This window comes from Sciurus carolinensis, unplaced genomic scaffold (assembly GCF_902686445.1).
Source record: "Sciurus carolinensis unplaced genomic scaffold, mSciCar1.2, whole genome shotgun sequence".
Lineage (NCBI taxonomy): Eukaryota > Metazoa > Chordata > Mammalia > Rodentia > Sciuridae > Sciurus > Sciurus carolinensis.
The window spans coordinates 1,175,324-1,202,389 of NW_025920118.1; the positions used below are offsets into that span (position 1 = coordinate 1,175,324).

Sequence of the window (27,066 nt, forward strand, 5' to 3'; positions counted from 1 at the left end):
TTAAAGTTCCATATGTTAGCCCTAGTTTTGGTGATTCTTGTCTGTACATATAGGTACAAGTGTCTAGAGAAATATAGTTTAGTGTAACAAAATCTGGAATTTGATCCTATAGGGATAAGTATGTCTAAGATAAAGAGGACTTACTGTTAAACAATCTGGACTTTAAATGGTTTTTCTGGATTATTATACAATCTTGACATTGAAGTTGGTCTGCCAGGGTTAAACTATGTGAAAGAGATTCTTTATGTACAGGCATTTTTGCAGTTGCATAAAAGGGGTCTGAAGCATCAAGAACTAAGTTAAAGATGCCAATTCTTAGTTTGGCTCCAGGAAGTTACAGATCATCTCATTGAAGTCAAGCACACTACACCCAAGCTGGGGGGGATCCCAGAAAAATTGCCTTGGCTGTAAAATAAATGGTCAAAGAGAACATGCCCTCTGTCCTGCCTTCCAGTGCCATTTCCCAAGGAGGGTGGAGGTTTCTGTCCACAGAGGATGTGGCAGCACATTCCAGAGCTTTCAGTTTCTCAGCTGGGGACAGGAATATTCTCACCTTTTAAGATTAACAAGGGAACCCATTTTGCCAGGGACTATCATTACTGGGGCAAAGAAATTCTTGCTATAACAGTTTCATTCAACTATATGCCTGCAGAGAGTTTCAGAATCAGTAACTGGTTAAAAAACAAGTGTTACATAGTTTATAACAATATAGTAGACACACTAAATATATGACATGGTATATACATGCATCTGAGAACTCTCTCTAAGCCTTGTCTAAATTTTCTATAAAAATTTATAAAATGAAAGTTTATATAAGCTTACAGGCAAGATACCAATAAGTGCTCTTTGGTACATTGTATCTGACATAGAAAGGCCACACTGTCATTTGAAGACCTGTCTTATATCTTCTTGCTTTGACTAAGTCAATTTCTGATCATTAACCTTGTTTTCTAAAAGACCTGTGAGTATTGTCAACATACACTCTGTATTGAAAATTCTACCTTAATAGTTCAACTTAGTCAAATGTAAAAAGTCTTCTCTTCAGAGATCACTTTGCCATGTTGGTATTCTCCAAAGTACAATTACGTGTAGCAAAAGGCTCGCATTTGTGTGGAATAACAAATTTGTTTGGTATTTATTTATGCATTTGATGTTTTATAGTTAAAGTAACCTGTTGTCAATAAGTTATATGTCCAATTTTGTATGACTCTTCACACTGGAATTGGAATGTAAATGCATTTTTGGAAGGTATTAAAGAGAGCCTGATTTGTTTAAAGGTGATATTATAAAACATGGAAGGATTCTGCCACTTTTTATGCAAAAATAAAGTTAAAAACTGTCTCTGTCTTTGATTTGTTTTCAGATGTAATGTTGTATTGTGTTAGTTGTGAAGAGCCCCACCTTACCAAAGATAAGACTCTACCTCCCACTTACTCCGTGTTAGAACATTTCCAAAATAATCTAGATGTCAGCTTATTTAAAGTTGTGTTCAAAAAATTAATTTTTTTGTAAAAATTATTTTTATCTCAGACAGAGAATATAATATACACCTAAAGTTTCAAGATTATAAAAGTCATTTTTCTTGGTTCATAGACATCACAAAAACTGAAGATATTTTTTTCTGTTTATTTTGTATTTTCCATATAATCTATAGAATATAAAATGCTTACTTCCAGTACTAATACTAACCCAATTAAATTAACGAGGTATCTGTACAATTATATATACTGAAGTCATAACCTGTTGCTCTCTCTTTAAACAGGTGAAACTGTCTTGCCTGGTGTTTAAACTCAAAACATGGTAAACAATGCAAAAAAGTGAAAGGGCCAAGGAAGAAGCAGCCAGTATTTGACTTTTCAATCTAAAGTCATCCAGTATTCAAAGAATGACAGGACCACTCTCCGGGCCCTGCACTTTTGGTGAGTCACCTGATCTGTGATAAGGGAGATTGAGAGGACCCTAGAGAATAGGAAGCTAGCCAGTACACATTATACTAAGAGATGGGTCGATGGCAAAGGAAATAACTGATGCATCCAAGGGAAGCCACATAAGGTCAGGTGCTACATCTATTTTCTACCACTCTGACACTTGGCATGGTTCTGTTGGAGTAGAGAATTCAACACTTGACATTGTTCTGTTAGAGTAGAGAATTCAACACTTGACATGGTTCTGTTGAAAGATTATCCTCCTTCTTGGGGGCCATAGGCATGGCATGTCTCCATGTGCAGTTGCTTTCAATACTAATATTCAATATCCTTAGATTCAGATTATAGAGAATGGGGAGATTTCATGGTGTTTGGACACAAAATAACATACAATAAAATTTAATATTAATACTTAGATGAAATTATAATAAGCAATTATGACTTGCTCAAATTTGTAAGGAGACTGTGATTTCATTTAGTATACAAATTCTCTTAAAGTTATATATGAGAGTGTATTCCTCTGAGTTTTGATGTGGTGTTTGGTCTTCACTGCTTTCTTAGTGTTTATGATTAAGTTTAAGAATATTTTTCTCACAATAATTAAATAGGTTAATCATAGGTAAAATTTGTTTTCTTCCTATATTTAGTTAGAGTGTTAGTCCATCATTGATTACATGAAATAAAATAAATATTAACTATAACCCAATTCCTCTGTTCTCTGTTATTAATAACAAAAACATTCCACTGTTAATAACAAACATTAGCGTTCTTGAATGGGGTAACTTCTATAGAAACTTAATGACATATTCTTTCAGGGAAATTAAAACTCAATGGAGCATAGTGCCCTTTACCTTGCTGGGAACTGGTTTTCTTTTTGTTTAAGCTATCATACAGTAAAAACATGTTTCTTGAATAGGATAATTAATTACACTCTTGAAGATTTTTTACTAAACATTTCCTTGTATTAAGCATGAAATGATGTAATCAATACCAAAGGAAAAAAACATAAAAAGACTCGGTGAATAATAAAGATTCAGACTCAGTCTGAGAACACTTGGTGTCTCTGTGTGCTGTTTCTCCACCACGCCGATGGCTCCCTTCCACCTCGGACCCCCAACTGCTCTTAGGACTGGACCCTGGCAGTCAGCCAGACCTGGACCCATCCTCACAGTTGGCACATCTTGTAGAGGAAAACTAAAGAAGTCAGGATGCTTGGCACCTTGTACCCAAGAATGATCTCTGAGGAATCTCAGCTGACATTTAACAGTAGGTAGGACAAAGGTCAGTTTTGACCAACTTGTTCTCAAACACCTGGCAGGAGAGTAAAGCCTGAACACAGTCCTACATGGACATTTAAAAAGGAAAAGCAATGGTTTCTAATATAATTTAAGAGGTACAATTGTGTGAACCCTATAAAAATTAAGTAAAGCTAGAGGTTATCATGGAAATGTTCTTACATAAGAGTGCCTAATAATAATTACAAGAGTTGCAAATTTCTCCTGAGTTAATTTCAGTCTGATTTCATAAACCTACAAATCTTCCTAACCTTCTACAGTGATGAGTTTGATCTGTTTTTCACTGACAAGTTTATGAGTTATAGTCCACATGGTTTTCAGAAACTGAGTGAAATACTAATTTTTTTGTGCTTATTATTTACAAAAAGTTATGATTTACTACTCTGTTTATTGTGAACTTAGCACAAACCCTGCCTATGTATGCCTTGTTCAGTCACATGCCATCTTACACTGTGGACCTCTGGATTGCTCTGGTGCTGAATGCCCTTAACTGTCCATGTCCCACCTGATAAAGAACAAAGACTTTGGGATACTTCCCCTAATTTTTCCTTCTTTCAGGAGAAAATAGATAGGAGATATCATTGCCAACTTTCCATAGAAATAGAAGCTATAGATTTACAGTGGGGCAACATAACAGAAGATCACTTGATGCTTTGAGTATATTCCTTATCACTTCAAAAATTGTATATATTTTTCTTATTTCTAACCATTTCCCTGACCTTCTCCCTAATCTTCTTTTCTCTAAACTTATCCCTGATCTTAACCCTAAACTTCTCACCCCTGATCTTCTTTTCCTTGATCATCTCCTTCCTGAAATCTCCTTGCTGAATTCATTTTTCTCTTAATCACTTCTATAAAACCCCCCAGTTCCTGATTATGGGCAAAATCACAATCATTGGCACAGGAATCCATCTCATTTCTCTTTGATAGCAAGGCAATAATCCATCTTTTTCCTTTTCCAAAACACATCCTCATTGGGACTGGGATATAGCTCAGTCGGTAGAGTGCATGCCTCGTAAGCCCAAGGCCCTGGGTTCAAATCCCCAGCACCGCAAAAAAAAAACAAAACAAAACAAAACAAAAAAAACAAACAAACAAACAAAAATCCTCATTATTGGATTGGCATCAGGGACTCAAACTGAGCTTCTGGCAACAACCTCATACCCACTGAAACCATCAATAACCTCATATTTCATTCAATAAGCAAATCAACAGCAACAAATTATGTGTACATAAGAGAGATTTTGAACAAGCTTCCGATTATTAGTTTTCACTACATTTTTAAATGGATATTTGTGGCAAATTTGCAATTTCTATCACAAAATGTAACCATAACACCTCTCTATATAAAAAGTGGAGGGAGAGTACTCTTTTATAATATTTAATGCTATTTCCTTCCACGATACAGGTCCTAACCTACCCATCTTCTTAAAATTTGGAGGCAATAAACTACATGTAGAAAGTAGTAATTTAGTGTAGCAAGGTGGGCAGAGCCAGTCCAAATGAGTGGCCAAGGGACAGAGACCCTGTGGGTGGTGAGGTCACCCCGGTGAGCAGCGTCAAGAAGAGGGACTCGCTGGGGACCGCGGGCTCAGCACACCTCATTATCAAGGATCTTGGAGAAATTCTTTCAAGGCTTTTGGATCACAGACTAGTTATTCAAGGTGAAACTCATTATTTTGTAATAGAATTTGAATTCGAACATCAGAACCCACTCACACACTCAAGTTGAAATTGAAAATTCCCTTGAAAGCCCATGTTCAGTGAGAAAAATGTAGTCTTTGAGAAATGCGAGTTCTTGAATATTTGAAGAATATGATCCATGAAACAAATGAACATACTCTTCCAAATGCAGAGAAACAATGCCGGACAACTTGAAAGAAGTTCTCCAGAGACTGCAAGCAGTTAATGACTCCGTCTGTAGACTCCAGCAGAGGGAACAGGAACAAAAAATCATGTATAATGACCGCTTAATAGCTAGTGAGAAGCAGCGTCATCTCCTGTGGGAGGATTTCATGAAAGAACAACCCCACCATCAAGCTGAGGCAGATGAAGAGCACAGGAGAGCCATGGAGAGGCTTAAAGATCAGTATGCTAAGATGGAGAAGGACCTAGTCAAATTTTCAACTTTTTAAGAACCTGAAGTACAACATTGACAGAGAAAGGAGAAGACATTGACTTCCCCCACAAAATGTTCCCACTAACATTTAGCCTGTGCTTCAATCTTAGCAATACTTTCAGTGGCACTCTTATGTCCAAACAGAAACTTTAGCTTGAGCCTGTTCAATAGAGGAAGAGTGCTATACCATTCCTGTTTTAAGTGCCTATGTAATGATCATTTGAATGGGGAAGAAGAGAAAGAAAATGGGATGAATTTACTCATTGTCAGATTTGACTTGTTTTCCAATCATTAACTGAGAGAACTGTAAGTACAGACTTCTTAGGATAATTGAACTCATTCTCACACAGGGTTGATGTTAGTTCATCACCATGGCTGACAAGGCAGGTAAAATAGCTGCCTATCACAGCTTCCCTGGCTGTGAGAGACATAAGAATAAAGCATTATAACACATGAAGTATTATTCCATGAGTGATATAAACAAACAGCTGACCTTAGAACAAAGATCACATTTAAGAGAGTTAATGATCAAAATATTGTCTCCACTATCACAAAGATGGTCACAGTGGTCCTGGCCCTGCCTGCTGGGAAAGATTGCAGATTTTGCAGTGCAGCATAATGCCTGTGTTTCCCTGGATGACAAGACGTGTGTGTGAAGCTTTGTGGCCTTCCAGCTCTTAATATTTTTATCTTTTGAAACATGCCTAGGAGGAAAAGCTTACCAAAAGTATATTTTGGTTTTAACCTTTCCAAGAACCACAGTCTTGCCCATAGTATTTACCTCATTTTTGTGAATGTTTTTCTGTGGGTAAGCTTTATAAGATAAATAATGTCTATATATGTTTCAACTGTATAATGAGTAATCAGCACAATCTGCCAAGGAGTCCCTCTGGAACCATATAAGCATTCTGACTCTGAATGAACCAGAAGTGTTTTTCCACATGGCAAATGATCTGTGTTAACTGTAAATCCTTTTTAATGTTCATGTCTGTTCTCATAAGCAGGTGTATTAGGATGAAACTTGTATCAATTATGTCATCACTGTGATCCTTATAATTCAGCATTTAACAATCAAATTGAAGAACTAAGTTGATTTTGTTTGCCATAAACCAAGCAAAAGTAAATGCAATAATTTCAAGACATTTATGTCAAATGAATTTGAGGTATGGCTGGATCTTTCTAATAGTTTTCATTGCTTTTTATTAAGGAAAAGTAGAAGAAAGAAAATATCTAACTCTCATGTTATCTCAGTGTTACCACTGCAGAAAAATGACAATGATTGTGTAAAATTATGGCTTACTGTCAAAGCTTCATTCTTGGCTGCATGTGATTAAAGTTAACAGAGGAGAAAAAAAAAAGTAGTAATTTATTTGGGGAGATTATTGTTTTTATTTTGGTTTATCCTCAGATACATAAGTTAGAAAAAAGGAATTAATAGGGAGCATCTCAGATAAATAGGGAAGTCAGTAGAGGAGAGGTAGGGGATCAACATGGAGATAGGGAGGGAAAGGGAAGAACTGGGCATACTATGAAAAAATATATTGTATAAATTTTGAATACACCATTGTAAATTCCATATTTATGTATAATTAAAATGCACCAATAAAAATGTAAATAAATTAAAGTAAGACCAGAAGAGTAGAGGAAGGGGAAAGGGCAAGGAAGGTAAAGAGGACAAGGGAAGTACTAGGGAATGAATTAGAATAAATAATAATACATCCATGGAGGAATATGTCACAATGAGAACCACTGTTATGTAAAATTAAAATGTAATCACATTACATAAACTAAAATATTAAAATTATATTTATTTTAGTGTAGTGCAATTCCAGATAATACTAGCAGTACTATTGCAACCAGAAGACAGATTCATGTTTCTTAATGTTTATAGGATAATACTATTTCTGATTGAGAGTTAAAATTTGAAGAAGTACACTATGACCCCTGTACTGTTCACTTTAGTATAAAGCTTTATTGAATACTTGTTTTTAGCACTTGTGAGATGGACATTCTACCTTTACATCCATAACTGTTCATGATTTTTCTCTCCCAAACCCATAACAAAAATAATCATGTCAAAAATTCATGTATCTTGGGCTAGCCGAAAACATAACTCCTAAGAACAAAAAGTGACTTCCATCCATTTGTTACATAGGGATCACAATTTCCAGGTCTTTTTACAGGTGTGTAAGATTTCAGAACATATGTAAACTCAGAACTGTACTTTCTCCCTTCTCAGATTCTAGCACTTCTGCTTTAAGTCATTTTATTTTGGCATGATAATCTCCCTATGGCTCCACTTATTTATGCAAATAATATTGAGAATTAAACTAAATAACATTGTAGACCTTTACACAATGGCTCCTAGTAGGTTTTCAGTAAATACCAGCTATCATTTTCAGTAGAGAAAAGAAAATATTGTTACACTTGCTACAATCAATTTCCCTGACACAGGAATGGGTACCATTTACACTTTTGATATAGAGAAAGGAATATTGAAATGACTGTTTCTAGGTCAATAAATATTCAAGTTTGCACATGATATCTAATTCAGAGACCTGACTAAAATGTAAATATAAAAAAATAGTTTCCCACACAAAGGAATTTTAGTTTTTCTTCTGTTACCTAGATTTCATCAAGAAGTAAGATTTTTGTCCATCTCACTGTCTTCTGAGTATTTAAGTCTCAGACCCATCATGAGAATTAAAGCTGTCCATACAATCAATTACCTGTATTAATGGCATGATGGAAATCAGTAGAAAGTTTCAAAAATCAGTTTTTAGTGATGATTTTTCAAAAGACAACTACCAACAATGTTCACAGGGATGAAGATGATTTTGTCAACTGTATTCTTCTTGTTTTTGTCTTTGCTAGCTTAGTTTAAACTCTGTTTTAGGCCATGGTTTTTCAGGATTTTTCCAGAATATTGGAGGGAAATGTTAATAAAATCATAAAAGTAAAAATTTAAATGACCTACACTTGTAAATATTAGAATATCTTACAACCATGAAGCTGAAAATGATATGATAAATTTTATTTATCATGGTAAATGATATGATAAATTTCTCTAAGTTGAAGGTATTTTTGAACATCTACTTTAATATATATTTGTAAATGAGTTAATATAACTTAGTAATTCCAATCACTTAAGACTTTAGAAAATAAGTAAGTTGGAAATAACTGATGAGTTTTTATAACCCACAATAAATTTAAGTTAGATGCTTGATCCAAATGTATTAAATACAGAAGACTAAAATAGTTATGCTAAAAAATTAAAACAAAACTTCTATAAAGAGAAGCCTGAGGTTGAAATAGTTTCCCAAATATTTCAAAGGCCTTCTTGGGCCTCAGTATCCAACTGTGTTACAACTTATTCTTCTAGACACTGAAGATGAACACCAGAGACATTTTCTAACCATGGTTATTTGCAAATGTCCTATTATAACAAATGCAGAAATTCCTATATAATTTAATAAATAAAATATCAATAATTTTGTTTGGTTTTTATCTTTCTAGAAATAATAACTTAAATATGAACAAGAGAATACAACTAATGAATATGTGAACAACAAGCCCTGTGGATGAAATAGGATAAGGCAACGTAAATTCTCTTAACATTTTTTGTCTTGGGCTGACCCACAGTTAACTACATGGCCACTTCTAGGTATGAAGTGCTACTTTTCCTGTATTTGCTTGATTTCACCACTGTAATAATGTCTATTTCCAGTAAAACAAAGAAAGATTAATTCAAATTTTCTTGCTATAATTTTTGAAACATTTTATTCTGATTTTGCTTCAACACCTTTGAAACACACACCTAACAAAAATATTCATGCATCTCTTTTTTCTCCAATAGACCTTTGGATTAAAATCTATGAAATTCATGTGCCAATATTAGAAACACTTCAGTCACTTATTTTGTTTTCAACAGTGATTTTAAAAGGGTTTAAAGTACCAAACCAATTTGTCTGAAGCATAATTTTAGAAATATGGATATCAAATAGAGTGGTAGGATCTCTAGGAATCTGCCTCTTCTGCATGCATTTTCTAATGGATTGTTGCTTCTTTTACACATTGAGCTTTTAGACTTCACAGTTTTTTTTTTTTTAACTTACTAAGGCAGATCTTCACTGAGGCAAACTTCATAACATATTTTGATTAAGTTTGACAAATTAGTTTATACTATTTGTATTTTTAACCAAATGACTTTTCATATACAAATATAATGAATATTACAAAATATTCAGTTTTCTAAATTGTTTCCAGTTTTGACTTTGTGTCTATGAAATGTGTCAATGAACATCAAATTTAGATTTTGGCTGGTAACTAGTTTTTCAAGTCATATTACTACATGAGCTTGTGGAGAATGTATAGATAAAGAATATTCATATTCTTAATTTGAATGTGTTTATTTGGGACTGTTCAGCTCAGGGTGAGTATAACATTTCTCATCTGTAATTTTCAGCAGCTCTGCCCCAACTCAAGTTTTCATTTTACAGTTAAAGTGTAAGTCTTCATCACATGCTCTTCAGATTTTTATTTTCTTTACGTCCCACTACCACCAAACTACCAGGGCAAAATCCTGAAGTCAGATATCTATAATCCAAACAGTTTTTCTTCTAACAAAGGGGAGGATAGCCACAAATCTCTGTAGCCTCATCAGGTAATGAGTGTATCCTCAATGCTGTTATAATATTCCAGAAAAAAATTCATTTCTTGCAGCAGTTCAGCCTTTCAATGCTGTTGGAATGTGATGTGATTCATTTGTACCTTCATTCACCTATGCTGCAGGGACAGTGTGTATATGTCCTAGTGGGCTCCATCAATATCATTTGGCTGTCATGAAAAAGTCACAGATGGAGTGAAACAAATTTATTTGTGCCAATTCCAGAGTCTCTTTATCAAGATTTATCCAGGAATGGTTTCCTCTGAGGTCCACAGTTTGACAATTATGTTGCCATCTTTTGACTCTCTTTGCCTGACATTTTTTTCCTATTCATCTGTATCCATATTGCTGCTTTTTATAAGGAGAAAAATTTAATTGGATTAGGCTTTATACCAATTCACTAGACTAGCATTAATCATGACTTTAAGAACCATATACTGAACTGAGGATATAGCTCAGCTGGTAGAGTATTTGCCTTACATGCACAAGGCCGTGGGTTCAATCTCCAGCACCACATAAAATAAAAATAAAAAAGGAACCATATATTTAAATGAAGTCACAGTCTGAGGTACCAGGTATTTGGAACATCAACATGTGAGATTTTGGAGTGATGATACAATTGAGCTAGTAATATATACTAGTGGGCTGTTGAAAACAGGCTCCCAGGAAAGGGAATACTGAATGAAGAGATGTGAACATGCAATATTTTAATAGCTACAGGCAGATAGCATCACAGATGGGCTGCAGAAGTTTAAATGGCACAAGAAATCTCCAATTGTAGCAGCTTCTCTCAGTCAGGATTCTCTTGGTTTTGACATTTAAAAGTTATATTTCTCGGTTAATTTCTTGTCCATGAGGTAAATAAGATCACATTCTTCCTTTTTTTTCAATTTTCCAACTGACAAACTGAGTTATTTCTCAGATGATTTATCAGTCATATAGATTATTTTCTTCCCTCAGTCTTATTTAGATTTTTGATCCCATGTTGTGCTTTCTTGCACCAAGTTGTCTCGAAGTATTTGCCCCAATGTAGAACCTGGGTTGACGTGTTACTGAAGACTTTCCTTAACATAAAAGAAGGGCAAACAATATAGTCTCTCAATTCAAATGGAACTCCTAGAATGTTTTCACTATGCTCGCTCCTTAAATTGGAGAAGAAATATAATTTCTCTAAACAAATATCCCATATATCAGGAGTAAACCAGACTTTGAGAATCTTAGAAGAAATTTCATACAGTTCTGTCCTGGGGAGTTGTCAGTCTGAAATATGATGCTGAGAATCCATTTGCTATCTAGAAGTCTGTATTTTCTCATTTCTACAATTGGATGTTTTTAGAGGACTCATTTGAATCAAGGCTTCATGGAAGAATTGATATAAGTTGCTCCCACAACTGTCAAAACATCTTGAAGTTACTCTTTAGATAATGTTTAACCATTTTCTGACCTATCACCACTTTTTTTCTTCAAAATATAATCTTTTCATCAGGATCACTCATGTCATCCACATGCCCAGACACAATATGCAACTCTTGCTGGCCTGAAATCCAGATTCCATTTCTTTGATATTTTATGGCACTTCCATTAATTGTATGTCCCTCCTTTGCCTCCTTTTGTTCTATGCCCTCCATAAAAAATTCTGCTGCATGACTCTATAGTGCATTTTCCTCTTTGTTTTGAAAACATAGGGCTTGGTGGTCCTTTATATTCCTCTGGACCAGCCTGTTTTATAATTAATAAACCCTGATTTAACTTCCCACATATTTAAATCAACCTATATTTTGATATGTAAAGGGACTTTGAGATAAATTTTAGCTGGTATTTGTCCTTGAGGTAAACTGAATCAGGATTCCCTCGATTCTGGAATGGGAGCCCCAAGATGATAGTTAGGTGGGAATGTTCTCTTTGTGTTGTGCTATGTAATACAAAGGAGTGGATTTTATACACATATATCACATATCCTGCTTTTTTGAATTATTGTCACTTTTCAAGTCTGATGAGAATAAGAAATATTGCAAGAGTTTTGTGATCTGGTGGAACTATTTGACTTTGGAATCACATACAGCTTATCCTGATTCCCAGGGCACTTACTTATTAATTGTGGGACTATGTCCACAGGAGGAAACATACATTACATCTTGGTCAATAGGTTTAACCTCAAATTGCCAAGCAAGTTTGCATTTTATGTATTTAAACATCAGAGTCAGGACTGTGAAAGATTGCAGGCCATGTGTCCCTAAGTCCTAGGTATTTTTATTTTTCTGCTGTATGATGCAGTGTGAAAAACCTGTGGCCAGTATGAAGTGAGAAAGAATGATCTACTTTTGGACACTTGCTGGATGGAACTTCCTGCTCCCACTCAGGGTATTGTTTCTTCTAATTTTGGGCCTGAGGAGAAATATTATTAGGAAACTCTATCCCTCAACACTAGCTGTAAAGCGATAGACCAGGTCCTTTAAATCCCTGACATCAGGAGACCCATATCCCTCAAACCTAGCATGTGGCTACAGTAAAATGAAGTATGCTGGAGAGAGTCAAACTTGAGAGTGTAGTTCCAAAATCACATGTTCTTCATTGGTAGTATTTTATAAATCACATGAAGGTAATATGCTCGAAATGCTGCATTATGTTATTATTATCAATTCCAACTCTTTTTATGCTATCAATATGAGTATTAGAAATATTTAAATTACCCTTGAACCTTAGGTGTTATTTTCATTGGATATTGTTGCCTTAAGGGGTTGTTACATTCAAAGTTTAGTCTGTCTCCTAACAAGAACAGAGAGCAGAATAGTTAAATAACATTTTATAGTAATCTCCATTTTATTATATTAATTCATGAACAATATACTGGTGTATATAATCCATAAAATGAAATGACAACATGCACTAAGTTAACCTGGTTAGATTAGACCTGGTTGGACTAGATCCCACTTCTGGAAGAAAATATTGTCTTAAAATAGCAGCAGCCTGAGGCTTTGGGTGCAATTCCTAGACCTCAAAAGAAAAAAATAGCTGCAAACAAGGAACTGTCATTCTGTCCTTATTCATGTGCATTGACTATTATTCAGCATCACTCACAGAGAAGGCTCCCTGGTCTCAAACCCCAGAGGCATGGTCTGAAGCCCTGTCCAATCAGGAGCATTTAGAACTATCCGATCCTGTGTGCTGACAGGGAATTGGAGGTGGGCTTTTGTGCCTTTTCCATTTCTCCTGAGTCCGCCATATTGGCCATTCAACTCTAGCATTCACTCTCCTGCTTCAGAGACCCAGGTTGCTCTGTTGTGCAGGGCTGAAGATTCCTAGGGAGAAGGACGGGCTCCTTAACACCCAGAAATAAAATTTGAAAAGTAATTGATATAATAAATATCCACAAGAGAGTTACATAAGATCATTAATTTTCTAAAATATTTCAAATAATTATGCATTCTTTCCTTGGTTTATTTCTTCTCAGAAATCATAAATAGAAACTCAAAACAATTATAAAAAACAAAGAAATAGCTTTTCTCTCTAGCAAGACTGAACCCCTCCTGTTACAGCATTTACAATTTAGTTGGAGTTTCAGTGGACATCAGTAGGTAGATACACATGCAAAAGTTAGTTATTAATCCTCTTTGAAATATTTTTTCCTACTGAGGAAATGAGACTTAATAGAACTAACCAAGGTAATAGTTAGAAGGGAGTAAGTATGTTGCTTTCAACTTAGGGATATAGTTGTTTTTATTATTATTATTGCTATTATTACAGCTACTCTGTAGGAAATGCTGCATGTGAACTCAAAACTCAGTATTTTAAAACATGATAACAAATAAGTAAATCTTTCAAATAAAATGCCTTGTGAAGCCAAGAATGTATAGAAACATCATCCTTAGGAATGATAGAAGGAATAAACTGCAAAGTTATTTTCTAAAAGAACACCAAAATATCATTTATATTCTTGGCTAAATATATTTTATTTTTCTTTGTCTAATTAGCCTAGCCCAGCTATTTCCCACATTCACTAATGACAGTATATGTTTGCAAGGCAAATTTTTGCTCTGAATTTTACTTTTTCATGTTATCTTCAAAGTCCCCTATAAGAACACTCACACCATAGTCATATTTCTTGATTGAAAAATTTATTGTTTCCAGAAACTGTGCCAATTACTCTTAACAAACAATGTGTTTATATTGCAAACAGAAACAGCTAGCCCTTGATTCCCTGAAAGTCACCCTTATTGAGTGGATTACTGTTTATAGACACTGTGCAGAATGTTAGCATGTACAAGACTAACAAGAGTGAAAACTTTATTAACCTTCTGAAGTAAGGGTCAAGAGCTCTTTGATTAATTTTTTTAAACTGGTGTAAAATGAGAAAAGTAACTAGTTTGCATAGATAACTGATATAAAATTGATCAAAATTGATCCTCAAGATTTAAACCTAAATAAATTCTACTGAAAAACTTTTCCTTGGATATTTAAATGTGATGTGTTCTTTGTTGTATACAAAAAAGGAAAAGAAATGATGATATGATTTTGCCACAAATATTTGGCAAACTTGGAGTCTTTTTTAGAATTTTTTAACTCATTAACTTAAAGTCCATTCTAAATATTTTCTTTATATTTTGCATTTCACTAAAGAAGTACATTTATTTTACAATTTTGCACTCTTCAATGTAGCTGATGTTTTCGAAGTATATTTTTGACCCATTCATAACATGTTTGTGATTTTTTTATCCAACAGTTCTTTGGTTCTTATGTATTTGCACATGTCCTCATCATTTTTCTTCTCATGTTTTTTCTTTCTTTTCTCCTTTTTCTTTTTGATTAAGGTTTAAATGACTCTCAAGTGATTCAATGCAAGAATTAGCTCAGACTTCTACTTTATGACACAAAAAATGATCATTTTATACTTCTATTATGCCTTAGTTCGCCTCTTGTAGCTGTATAAACTAATCACTTTATTACTTTATTATATGCAGCTATTCTCTTTAATTTCCCCAGTAAGAGATTTTAGTAGATAATTTAGAATAATTATTGTCTTGAATTAAAAAAGTATTATTTAATATAATTTGCCTGTACTTGTTAATCCCACTGCCTTCTTAGAAATCAATCCGTCTCCCCACTACCAAAAGATAGGTAAATGAAGTGAATACAGTTCTAATTTTTCCACATATGTTGAATTAATCTTATGTAACACAATAATTGAGAAATTCAAGCATGTAGGGGGAATATTACATTTGTGTCTAGTTTGTCAACATACAGTTTCTGGTTTTCTATCCAAAATTTAATTTTAAGACATCGCTGATAGTATTTTGAAGTTATTTTAGAATTTTTATTTTAGAATGTGTTCATATGAATTGAGTACCTCTCAATAGGGATACATGCATGATTTTTACCATATTATTTTCTGGCATATTACCAAGCACTACAATGATTTAAAAATCATTCTCTTGTAGATTTAGTGCCTTGCAGATAAAATAGATTTCTTCAGAAAAGTAACCTATGTATGGGTATTCTTTAATTCCCAGTCAGGGCCTTTTCTACTGCATTTTCCATGTTACACTCAGTTGACACTTATTATTCACCTCACATGATAGTTGGTGCTCTTTTGATGCAGTTCTGTGCTCTCATAATTGTCTGCTTACACTTCTAATCAATGTAGTTTTGAATTTACAAATCTCCTGACATTTATTCTCCTTGCTATTCAATTCTGCTGATATAGTTAATTGTTTAAATAATATTTTTCACATCTTTTCTCTGATGACTAATATACTGATATGTCACCATAAGTTTCTTCACTTTCAAATGTTTTGAGCAGCTTTCCTTGAATATGTAGAGTATCAAAAACAGATATACCTGTAAGTGTAAGTAAAATGCTTGGCTAAAACAAAAAAGTATATGTACAGGTTAAATGAACTACACTGGAAAACTTAGAACACATATAGCAATTTGTAGCTCTGTGAACCTGAGCAATTAAAATTTTCAGCCTCAGTTTCCTCTTATAAAATATAGAGAGGAGTAGCTATGTAAAATCTGGAGAAGAATGAACAAAGCTATTTTATGTAAAATGTTTAGTTTATCTCACACATAGGAGTATCTTGGCTTCATATAAATATTATTTTATTTATAATACTGACAATATTTGTAAAACCATTGAGAAGTTTTGATGTGGGAAGGAGGACATTAAGCATGTGCAGAAATGCTGTGATGGATGAGACTACTCAGAGGAGGTTAAATTACATGAAAGTAATTTCAACATTATTTAAAAATAAAAACACATATTTCTTGGAAAAGTAAACATCAGTAACACAGACAGTTTATGGCAGCATGGTCCATATGAATAGAACTAGTAGAAAGAGAATATATGTTTCTCTGACAAAGTGACAATCCGTTTTCATTCAATAGAGAAAATAAGTGTTGCAAATAAGGAGAGTTGAAGTGTCTTCATTTGATTTTGAGAAAAAAGGGAAATTTGGAGATTAAATTTTTACAGAATAAAAGAAGAGGATTGATGTTGAATTCCTTGAGAAGTTTTTTAAGTGTTGGTTTGTATTCTGGATTACTGGAGTAACAACATAATGGACATTGTACAAAAAAATGTATGTCCCATTTATGTGAGTAGGAGGAATAAAATTCATAGATACAAAGGCATTGGTTTTGTGTTGAAAGCACTGGAGAAGTACAAGAAAATAGTCCACTTATCTTTCCCACTTTCTCTGAAGCCAGTCTGAAATAGAAAATTGTCTTTGCACAGATGCATTCAGGAAATGCACATAAAGTGAGGGAATGGGGATTAAAAAATAGAAGTTATTTCAAATGTGGGAGTAGTTTGAAAAACACAGAAACAATATTAGAAAGACATTCAATACATACTTATTGCATGTTGGGCTTATATTTGTCTGACACATAATATTGAAATGAAAGATTATATACATAATAAACACTTAAAAATGAGTGATTCATACATACTATTCTTTATTATTAAATAACAAATACATAGCCAATTTTTGTGGAATCTAAACAATTGAGTGAAGTCAACATCCCACATTATTAAATACTATGAAAAACAAAACAAAATAAAACAGTAATGAAATAGAAAACAGTAAAAATGTCTATGTGACTTATGGCACCACAATTATACTCAGGGAATGTTACTATTTAGTTTTGTTAATACAAAAGAACAGTTTATGAATGAAAGTCTTTTGTATGATCTAATACTTTTCTGACAGGTAAGTACTTGCTTACCTGTTAAACTCCATGTTTTTTCTTTTATAAGGAGAACATTCAAGCTGAACATTGAACTTACAAAGTGGAAATTTTTAGAGTGTCAACCTTGTTCTGTTTCCTAATCACTTCATACTATTATCTCAAATATCTTCCTCAATAAAGTAATAAATATGAAGTTATTAAAATTTTATTATTAAAATTTTTTATTATTTTTGGAACCATTATACTAATACAAAAAATGCTTGCTCTTTGAGAACATAATCATAGTGGTTGAATGGTAGTTTAGTAAAAAATAGGAATGGATTTCCTTAGAGCTGCTTTAAAGAATACTAGCTATATTACGGAAAAGGCTTTCATAACAAGTGTAACAAAAGGTGATAAAAAATATGGATGTTAGAGTCTTCTTGTCATGAATTAATCTATTCAATTTATTTATATGTAATACTAAAATATTTTTATAGATATTTATAGCACATTCTCCCTCTTGAAGAGAAAATATATCAAAGGAGAAGTTCAGCTAGAATATTTCCCTTCTATGCTCCTGTCTCCTCCATAGGATAAAAGAGATGCAATACACTAGTATTATTTTAACATTCTTAGAACATCTGACTCTGCTTCTTTAATCTAATGCCCTGTTAATAAAATATTTCATAGTATCTTTCCTTTAGTTCTTATTGTATTATTTCTCACTCAATTCATTTTTACCAAACATGTGATGTGATTTGATATGAGAAAAGGACATTAGATGAGCACTAAATAGCATAATATACATCTATTGATGCATCCATGTAACATTGTATTTATGGAGCAAGAACATCAAGGAGCACTCATTTGATAATGGACAAAGGAAAATGTTTATCAAATAAAGTATGTGAGAACCAGAAATATACTTTCATGAGAAATAACCTGAAGACCATTATTTTATCCCAAACCTGTTAATGATTGTTAAACTGTGATTATAGGCTTTGTAATTAATTTCAAATAATCCAACACCTCTGAGAATTAGTATGGGTTCAGTAAGATTAATTAATCAGGATAGAGTGCTTCACCGCTAAACAGAAATAAAAATTGCAGCATAATGTTAACTTTTGAACACTGGCTTCATGTTCAATGACTGGAGAAAATGCAGAGACATAATACAGGAAAATTTCATCATTCCCAGGAAATCCAAACTTTTTTCTCCCATTGCTACCATACATACCCAGGTCACTGCCACCTCTGATCTAAACTCCTGCGCTGGAAGTTGTTTGCCCTATTTCCATTACTGCCTATACCCACACCCTGTTCTATTTGCTATGCTGCAATCAGTGCTCTCTTTAATAATGAGTCATATTATGCCATGCACCCCATCCCAGAATCACTCCATTGCTTTCTGTCACATTATAATATATACTTCAAATCCTGATGAAGAGATAAAAGCAAGACATAGATACATTCTGACAGCTGTTACTGCTCTTTGCTTCTAGTTACTCTGAGATTCTTCCCTGATCCACAATAAGGAGTGTGTGTGGTTTTCATTTATATATTTATTTTTCTGGTACAGGGAATAAATCCAAGGAAGCATATCCATAAACACTTAGACACATTCCAACCATCCCACCATTATAAAATTTTGAGACAGGTCTCTTTAATTTGCTTAGGGTCTTGAAACTATAATGCTTCTGACTCAGCCTCCCAAGCTGCTGGTATTGCACACATGTTCCACAACACACAGATAAGGAATTTTTTTTTTGGAAAAAAAAACCAAACACTTTAATTTTTAAGACAACTGCAAGCACCTCAAACAATGGATTATTGTTACAACACTTGTTAGCTTTTCACAATCTAGTTATTGGAAAGGCATATGAATAAATGTTAAAGGACAAAGTCAAGAAAAAAGAGGCACCTTAATGAATGTAAAATTTAAAATAAAAAGACATTCAATTCACTGACATCTAAAAGAGGCTAAATATACCTCTATATATTAACATTATAAAATTGTATTGCCTACTAATGCTTTTGTGTCCTGAATTCTACAATTAATTTTAAGGAAATGCATAAACAAAAACTGTGAGCAACCTGCAAAGGGAAAATCACTTTCTCATTCATGGAAAGACAGACAGAGCTAGTATAAGCTGCTGTAGCCACACATAAAGCTGCCTATGGAATGAAAGTGATCACTGTTACCTTTGAGCCGTGAAAAGTATTATTCCCACCACACTGCAAACTGTATATACTATACCTTGTGTTTAGACAAACACCATCATGCTTTTCAAAAAATATATATATATTTTTTTTCATTCCACACAAACTGAATATGTTTCTCTTGTCCAATTTAATCTATGTATTTTAACTTACAGTGCTTGGAGGAGGCAACACAACGTGGTACCGAGCCATCATATTTTCAAAGAGAAATCACTTTTTTTTAAGTAGTTTAAAAAATGCAAAAATACAAATGGAACTGTCAAATTATAAAGTATATTTTAGAATAAGAAGCATGTCTTTTCTTCTCATAAAGTGCCATATAGGTAATGACATCTTGTTATCAACAGCCACTTCATTTTAAAATCTAATGTAAATGGACTATTATGGAATGAAAAATTTGCACAACTCCTTGGAGCAGTGAGAGTCTGCTACATGCAATTTGGGCTACAAAGCACTCAGGACTTGGAAGCTTTTCTGAAAATTTGAGTCCCCATCCCATACTCAATGGAAGGTAATATTTACAAGGGTGCATTTACATACACTATAATGCAGGAATGATGTCCCTTTGCCAGAAGGTAAAATTGTACATTTTCTTGCTATTTCTTGGTTCCAACTTGATAATTTCTTAAGATTGTAAATTATATAGTACTCAGCTAAAATATTTCTTTATAAATAGTTAGAAAACCTGCCAAAACACTAAGGGGAAAAGTATTTTTCATCCAAAAAAATGACATTTGAATGTCACACTACATGAGAAACAATGCTTAGAGACATGATACTGTTTCCAGAAGAAAATGGTCAGTAAACTACTTAGCTGAAGACAAAGATTACCCTTCCCTAGGATCACAGTGCACAAAAAGCAAAATGTCAAACAATAGTACCTCAAAGCAAAATAAAGGTCTGAGGATGAAGCCACCTCACTTGTAATCCTGTTAAAGAATGAGAGTCATCGTTTAGGTCCAATATACTGGAAAACATTTGCCAGCTCAGAATGCTATATTTGTAGAATTTGCTAAGAATTCAACCAAGGATGTCAAAGGCATTCGCCAGCTGAGGCTCTTTTTTCTGGAACCATTTCTAAAATTGGGATCAGGAAATCTGTAAACTGTGCAGCATCTTCATGGAGCCAGCCATACTTTTCTACAAGTACATCAAAGAGGCTCCAGGGCTTCAGATTGGTGATGTGCCGCAGTTCTCCTCTGCGATTGAAGAATTCATGAGAATATTGATAGATAGAGCAAAAGTGCCTTGGGATACTGCTTAGCAGCTCTATGATGTGGGCTATGTGGTCTTCATCTCTGGAATAGTCTTCCCCAGAATGTGGTTCGAACAAGTAATCTCCTGTTGCCAGCTCAAATGCCATGCATACTGTACTCCAAATGTCTGCAGGTGTACTGTAGCTTGCTCCTATTAAAACCTCTATGGATCTATACTGATGCATTTGGATGTCCTCTGTGAAGTGTTTATGCAGTCAACAAGCATTTCCCAGGTCAGCAATTTTTACTCTAATTTTATCTGCATTCTGAGGATCCAGGGGGTTCACCAACAAGTCAGCCCCCGAGTTTTTGTTTATGGCAAATCCCCAGTACTAGAGGCTGAAACCATCCTGCTTCTGTCATGGGATGGACTGCTTTCCTCTTGCTCAGTAAGTGGAGATCCCTCAGAGAGCACAGAGTCACAAGCCACAGGTTCTAAGGGCCTAGAGAACAATGAAGTAGAAAACTCTGGAAACTGTGACTCTGAAATCTTATGTTGTACATTTGGCAATTCACCATTGAATTGTTCATAGGAGCTGCTGTATGTATAATCACTTTCTGCATTGGGCTCATCAAGGTTATATTCCTCGGGATTTGGGCAGTCGTCTACATCCTCTTCATCCTCCAGCTGCTGTTCCAGTAAGAAAGAACCATTCTCAATATGGCCATTGGTTTTGGGTGACTCTATCCATGTAGGGTCTATATTTGCAAGTTCCTGTTCAACATCATCTTCATCTTTCTCAACATTTTCTTTCTCAGCATTTTCTTTCTCTTCTTGGTCCTCAGCTTTGCCATTGTCTTTAGCAGTCTCTTCCTCGGTTGCCTCCTCTAATCCTGCTGCTTTTAGTTTCACCTCTGGGCAGTACTCATCATCTTGTTCATTGGAAGGTACAGCGGAGGTGATGGTTTCTTCTATTATTTTCCTTTCAGCTTCTCGTTCCAGTTTCTCTGCCTCCTGAAGGCGTTTTTCTAATAACTCAGCCTGCCTCTTCTGTTTCTTTTTCAGCTTTTTCTTCTTGTTTTTAGATATTTTTCCTATAGGTTTTTGCTGTGGAGCCATACTCACTGCAGACCCTGAAGGAGGAGATGCACCTGCTTTCTGCCACTCAGTGGCCTCGGCTGCCATTCTTCTCACATATGCATCATCCACACACATGAAGATGTTTTTGGGCTTTATATCAGTATGAATAATCCTGCAATTACTGTGTGGATAATCTAAACCTTGAAAGACCTGTCGAATGATATTCTTCACACAATGTACTGGGAGGCCTTGATAGTTGGACTTGATGATCCACTTGAGGAGGTGGTGGCCAAGCACTTCAAAGACCATGCAGACATGTATCCCATTCATGCCTGAGATCTGGAAGTCATCAATGAGCTGATCACCATGTCTTTGTTTGGGTCACTAGGATCACTTTCTCAAACACACTTTAGCAATTTTATTTCATCCAAGGCTGTCTCTGTATAATGCTGGGCACTTTTTACAACTTTCATTGCAAAAAATCTTTTCCTCTGCATATCCCAGCCAGCCAGACAGTGGAGAAGTACCCCCATACTAGCTTTCTAATGACATGATACCGACCATTCAAGAGGTCTCCAATTTTCACTGGATGATAGCCACCTTTGCAGTAATCTGCAGGGTCCTCTTGTTCCTCATCATCTGATCCCAGGATCTCCTCCTCTGGCTTAGGGGTGTGGGATCTGGCAGTGGTGGAGGAGGAACTAAAGGAGCTTTCTGTTGAGACTCTGGCCTTTCTGAAGAGGACAACTTCTCAGAGTTAACTGACATCAGCACCTCAATCTTCTGCTTGATTTTTTTTTCGGATGTTTCTCTCTTTTCGGCCTCCATTTTTGGGCCTGAATGGCCAGCACTTTCCGGGAGCTCATCCTGACGCGGTGGAAGCTGGGTGGGGGGCTTTGCAGCAGCAGTGGCAGTGGCGACGGGGAGCCCAGCCTAGTCAGGTTGCAGCCTCCACTAGCTCCACCAGCTGGGAACCGCGCAGGCCAGGAATTGTTTTATCAGCACATTTATATAGTTCTGTCCATATAAAATGCCCTCAAAGCATTGAGAGTGTTGGTATTGGTATTGATAGTACCCTGTGCCTTCATTCAGGCCTCTATACAAGATATTTTTCATATTATTCAGCCTGGCCTAATATACCTTTCTAAGGCACTTCTATCACCTTATCTAATCTAGTTTTTCAGTGCACTTCCTACTGTAAAACATTTTGTGTGTGTTTGCTAATTTCTTTCTTGTCCAATAAACATAGGCTACATGAGGGAAAGGACTTGTTTGTTAATTCCAGGGTCCAGCAAGTATTAGGACCTTAAACATCATTTCTGTTTTGGAATAAATGAAAACAATGGATGATAATTTGAAATAATTCTACTCATATTATTTCAAGCACAAATAAATCAACAATGACCCTCCACTATAGTTTATTGATGGAAGAAACATTCTATATATGTGTGAATACAGTGTTCACTGACCAAATTGTGCTAATCAGCACTTAAGTTGTGGGATAGTGCAACTGAGGAATTGCATTTTTGATTTCCATTTGAATTAAATTTAAATAGCTACATGTCAACAATATTAGAAATTACAGAATAGAAAAATCATAGGTGAAGGGGTATAAATAGATCCATTAGCCTATCATATTGACACAAATATTTCATGTGGTTAAAATCAAAGAAGTTGGAATAGGCAAGACAGTAGAATAAATGAGATATAACTTTCTTATGTATATACGTGAAAGCGCTACCAACGAAAATCCACATCATGTGCAATCACAGGATTTGAATAAGTTATATTCCATGTATGTATAATATGTCAAAATATACTCTACTTTCATGTATATCTAAGAAGAAAAAATAAAATAAATTTTAAAAAATTAAGCTGGGAGCAGTAGTGCCTGCCTATAATCCCAGTCTTGGCGGGGGGGTCGGTGAGGCAGGAGGATGGCAAGTTCAAGACCATCATCAGCAACTTAGCAAAGCCCCAAGCACTTAGCAAGACATGTCTCTAAATAAAAAATAGAAAGGGCTGGAATGTACCTCAGTAGTTAAGTGCTTTTGGGTTCAATTTCTGGTTAACCATCCCTCCTGAATTTAAATAATCTTCTTTAAATTTTTGTCTAACTTGAAATGAGTGTCCAGGTACTTCTACACTATGAAAAATATACGTGAACTCCCAATAACTTGTTTTGGGTATGGTAATATAGCTCAGTGGTAGAGTGCTTGCCTAGTATACATGAGAACTTTGGTTTAATCTTTAGCACTACAGAAAGAAAAAATGCATTGTTTTGATTCTGGCTTACAATTAATTAATGTAATATTGGGAATTATGATCCTCTATGAACATAAAACATACAAGTTTTTAAACTATTGAGAATTGAAAAAAAATAAAAATTAATATGAGAATTATTTTTGTGTTGAAACTAATGAAATAATTATTTCTAATACTGGTGGATACTTTAGATGAATTTATTTAAATAACTGAAAATAACAACTTTGTCTAATTTTACCTATATGAATTTGCCAATGAAATATTCAGGTGCAGGTTTATGTGTTTTGTATATATAAACTTTCAATTAAGTTATTATGTATGATATTATGAAGTAGGGAATATTCTCAAATCTGAGTCTCATGAATTTACATAAAGTACACATATAATGCAGCCTACTGCTGAAGTCAAATTTGGAACTAAACCATTTATCTTGTTGTAAAAATAAATTACATAATGAAAGGTTATTTTGTATATGTATTTGTGTGTGAACAACTTATCACTCAAACTATCCATAAATAGTCTTTATTTCACTGAGTCATACATTACTAGCATCTATAATATCAGTGATGACACTAGGTAAATTTATTTATATGTGTTCAAAGTAAAAAAAAAATACTTCCTTTTTTTTTCTCATTCTCAGGATTAGCTAAGAACACAGTTTCCCATTTTTGAAATAAACCTTCAGCCTATGTTGAAAAGTTTTATTTTATATCAATTTCCTCCTTCCCTCTGGATTCAAACCACTTTATCTATCTTCATCTATCTAAGTATCTATGTATCTATGTATTCATGTTCTATCTCTATCTATCTATCTATCTACTATCTATCATCTGTCTATTCCTAGTACTGGGGATTTAACCAGTGGTGCTTATCCACTAAGCCACATCCCTAATCCTTTTAATATTCTATTTTGAGCCAGGATAAATTAGAGAGCTAATTTACTTACAGCCTCACTAAGTTGTGGAGATGGCTTTGAACTTGTTATCCCCCTGACTCTGCCTCTTCGATGGCTTGAATTATAGGTGGGTGCCACGGGTTGCTGACTCTAGCCACTTTCTCTGTGTTTATAATGTTCCCACATCTCTTGGAGTCTCTTCTCTCTATCACTTGCACATTTAGGTCAGAGGAACCATAAAACAGCCAGGCTGGTCCTGGATGAATCCAAAATGCCCTTGACTATAAGAAAGATAATATCCTACTTCTACTAACTAAAACATAATATTAATGATTTATGAGTTAGAACACATGGTCCAAATATGTGGATAAGTTTGATTTTGGTTAATGCACACCATAGTGTTCAGAAATGTCCAGTGTTTTCTCTGTTTTGCTTTTTGCATTCATTACAAGGATTCTGCAATCTTTTCAATTAGACATCATGCTCAATACTGAATCTTTCAACAGGAACTAAGTGACTAAGTTCCAGTCTATGATAAATTTTTCTGGACCCATAAAGACCTCACATTAAAGTTGAAGTACATTAGAATGGGTTAAGAAAAAATCAATTCTAGTGAAAAAATCATTAGCAATATCTACTATGGGAAATGCTTGCTACCTCCTTTCACCCAATGACAACAGAATTCCTTACAATAGGATAGAGATTCAGAAATAATTTTGTGCAAATAAAATGTTTATTCTTTTTTTGGTAAGGTAAAGAAGAATAGTGCTTTTTGAAGCAACTGATTTGTTCATTTGACTTTATTACTTTCTTGATGTTCAAAACAGTTTAACTCTTCAACCAGGACCATTACTTAATTCTTCCATGTAAATATTTGTATGTTGCATATACATGGGATAGAAATTACCAATGATCTACAGTGAATTAAATTTTGAAAACTATAGGTTATTTACTTTAGACATGGTTTTAAAATCTGTCATCATAGTTGTACTTCTTGGTACAGAGTTTTTGGAAATAGCCTTATGCCTTCATTTATGTACCCTGCTTCATCAGCATTTATTCTAAGGTCAATCATTGTGTATACTAAATCATTCTTTATTCATCCACAAGGAACAGAACACAATCATAAACTAGTAGTTATATTAATGTAATTGGCAACAATGTAATAAAATTACATTTAATTGATAATTTGGAGAAAAATCTCTAAATTGTGGATGTTTGGATGTTCTTGTATCAAACTTCATTAAATAATAATAAAATATATAAAAGAAACTAAGAACTGTAGAAAACAATAGTTTCTGAAAGTACCCAGAAAACCACTCTGGATGAAGGGACTCACACTAGTGATTTTATGAAGCAGAAGAGTAGAGTATCTGCCCTTGAGGGAGAGGGAGAGGGAGAGGGAGAGGGAGAGGGAGAGTGAGGCAGAGGTCATTAGGTCCAAGGAAAGGTTACACTAGAGACACAGGAAGTTCTGAGGGCCCCACACACTTTCTAAGGCCTTAGTAGCAAAAACAGATGTGCCTGCCCCTCCTCCTAGTTCATTATGACATCACAAACTATATGGGATTTAAGGAGAAAGGCTGGGCAGGGCACCACACACTGCTGATCACTGTTCCCAGACCACCACGAAGAGAGGACACTGGGGAGAACAGGAGGAATGAAAGATCTCATAAGGTCAGAGATCAGCACCAAAGTCACATCAGAAGAGGTAACAACAGGAGAAGAGTGATTGCTACATTCATGTGAGTATTAAGGATATGAAATGTCCTGTGAGCAAGGTGTTCAGGCCAGCAGTATTCAGTCTCCTGTGCCTTGTGGTTGAGCACTTTTCACTTAGGAGTTCTAAGTCTTCTAAGGAGGAGTGTTTAAGCTCCTCTCACACACTATTGCTTAGCAACTCCTGTGTCTCCTGGGAGAGTTCCCCTCTCTCACCTGTGCTCAATCTTTTCTGGTTCCTGTTTTTAATCTTCCTTCCCCAGCATTACTCAGGGTCTTCTGAGTCCTGTGGGTCAGTTCCACTCTTCCAATAATGCTCAGTGTCCTCTGGGTACTGTGGGTGGACACACATCACCTACCAGTGCTCACTCTCCAATGACCCTAGGCAACCTAATTCCTTTAGTGAACTCTCCGGGTGAGCCCCTTCCTGCCAATGTCAGTACACCATCTCTAGCCTTTTCTGTGAATCCAGGCCAAAATGAATTTGGAAACATGGAAAGATGGATACTCCCCTC

The 27,066-nt window shown here is 34.8% G+C and overlaps 2 pseudogenes; one reads left to right on the forward strand and one right to left on the reverse strand.

Moving 5' to 3' along the window:
• Positions 1–4,722: 4,722 nt before the first annotated feature.
• Positions 4,723–5,355, forward strand: LOC124973606 (biogenesis of lysosome-related organelles complex 1 subunit 5-like; annotated as a pseudogene).
• Positions 5,356–20,407: 15,052 nt separating this feature from the next.
• Positions 20,408–22,538, reverse strand: LOC124973624 (SRSF protein kinase 2-like; annotated as a pseudogene).
• Between the last annotated feature and the right edge of the window lie 4,528 nt (positions 22,539–27,066).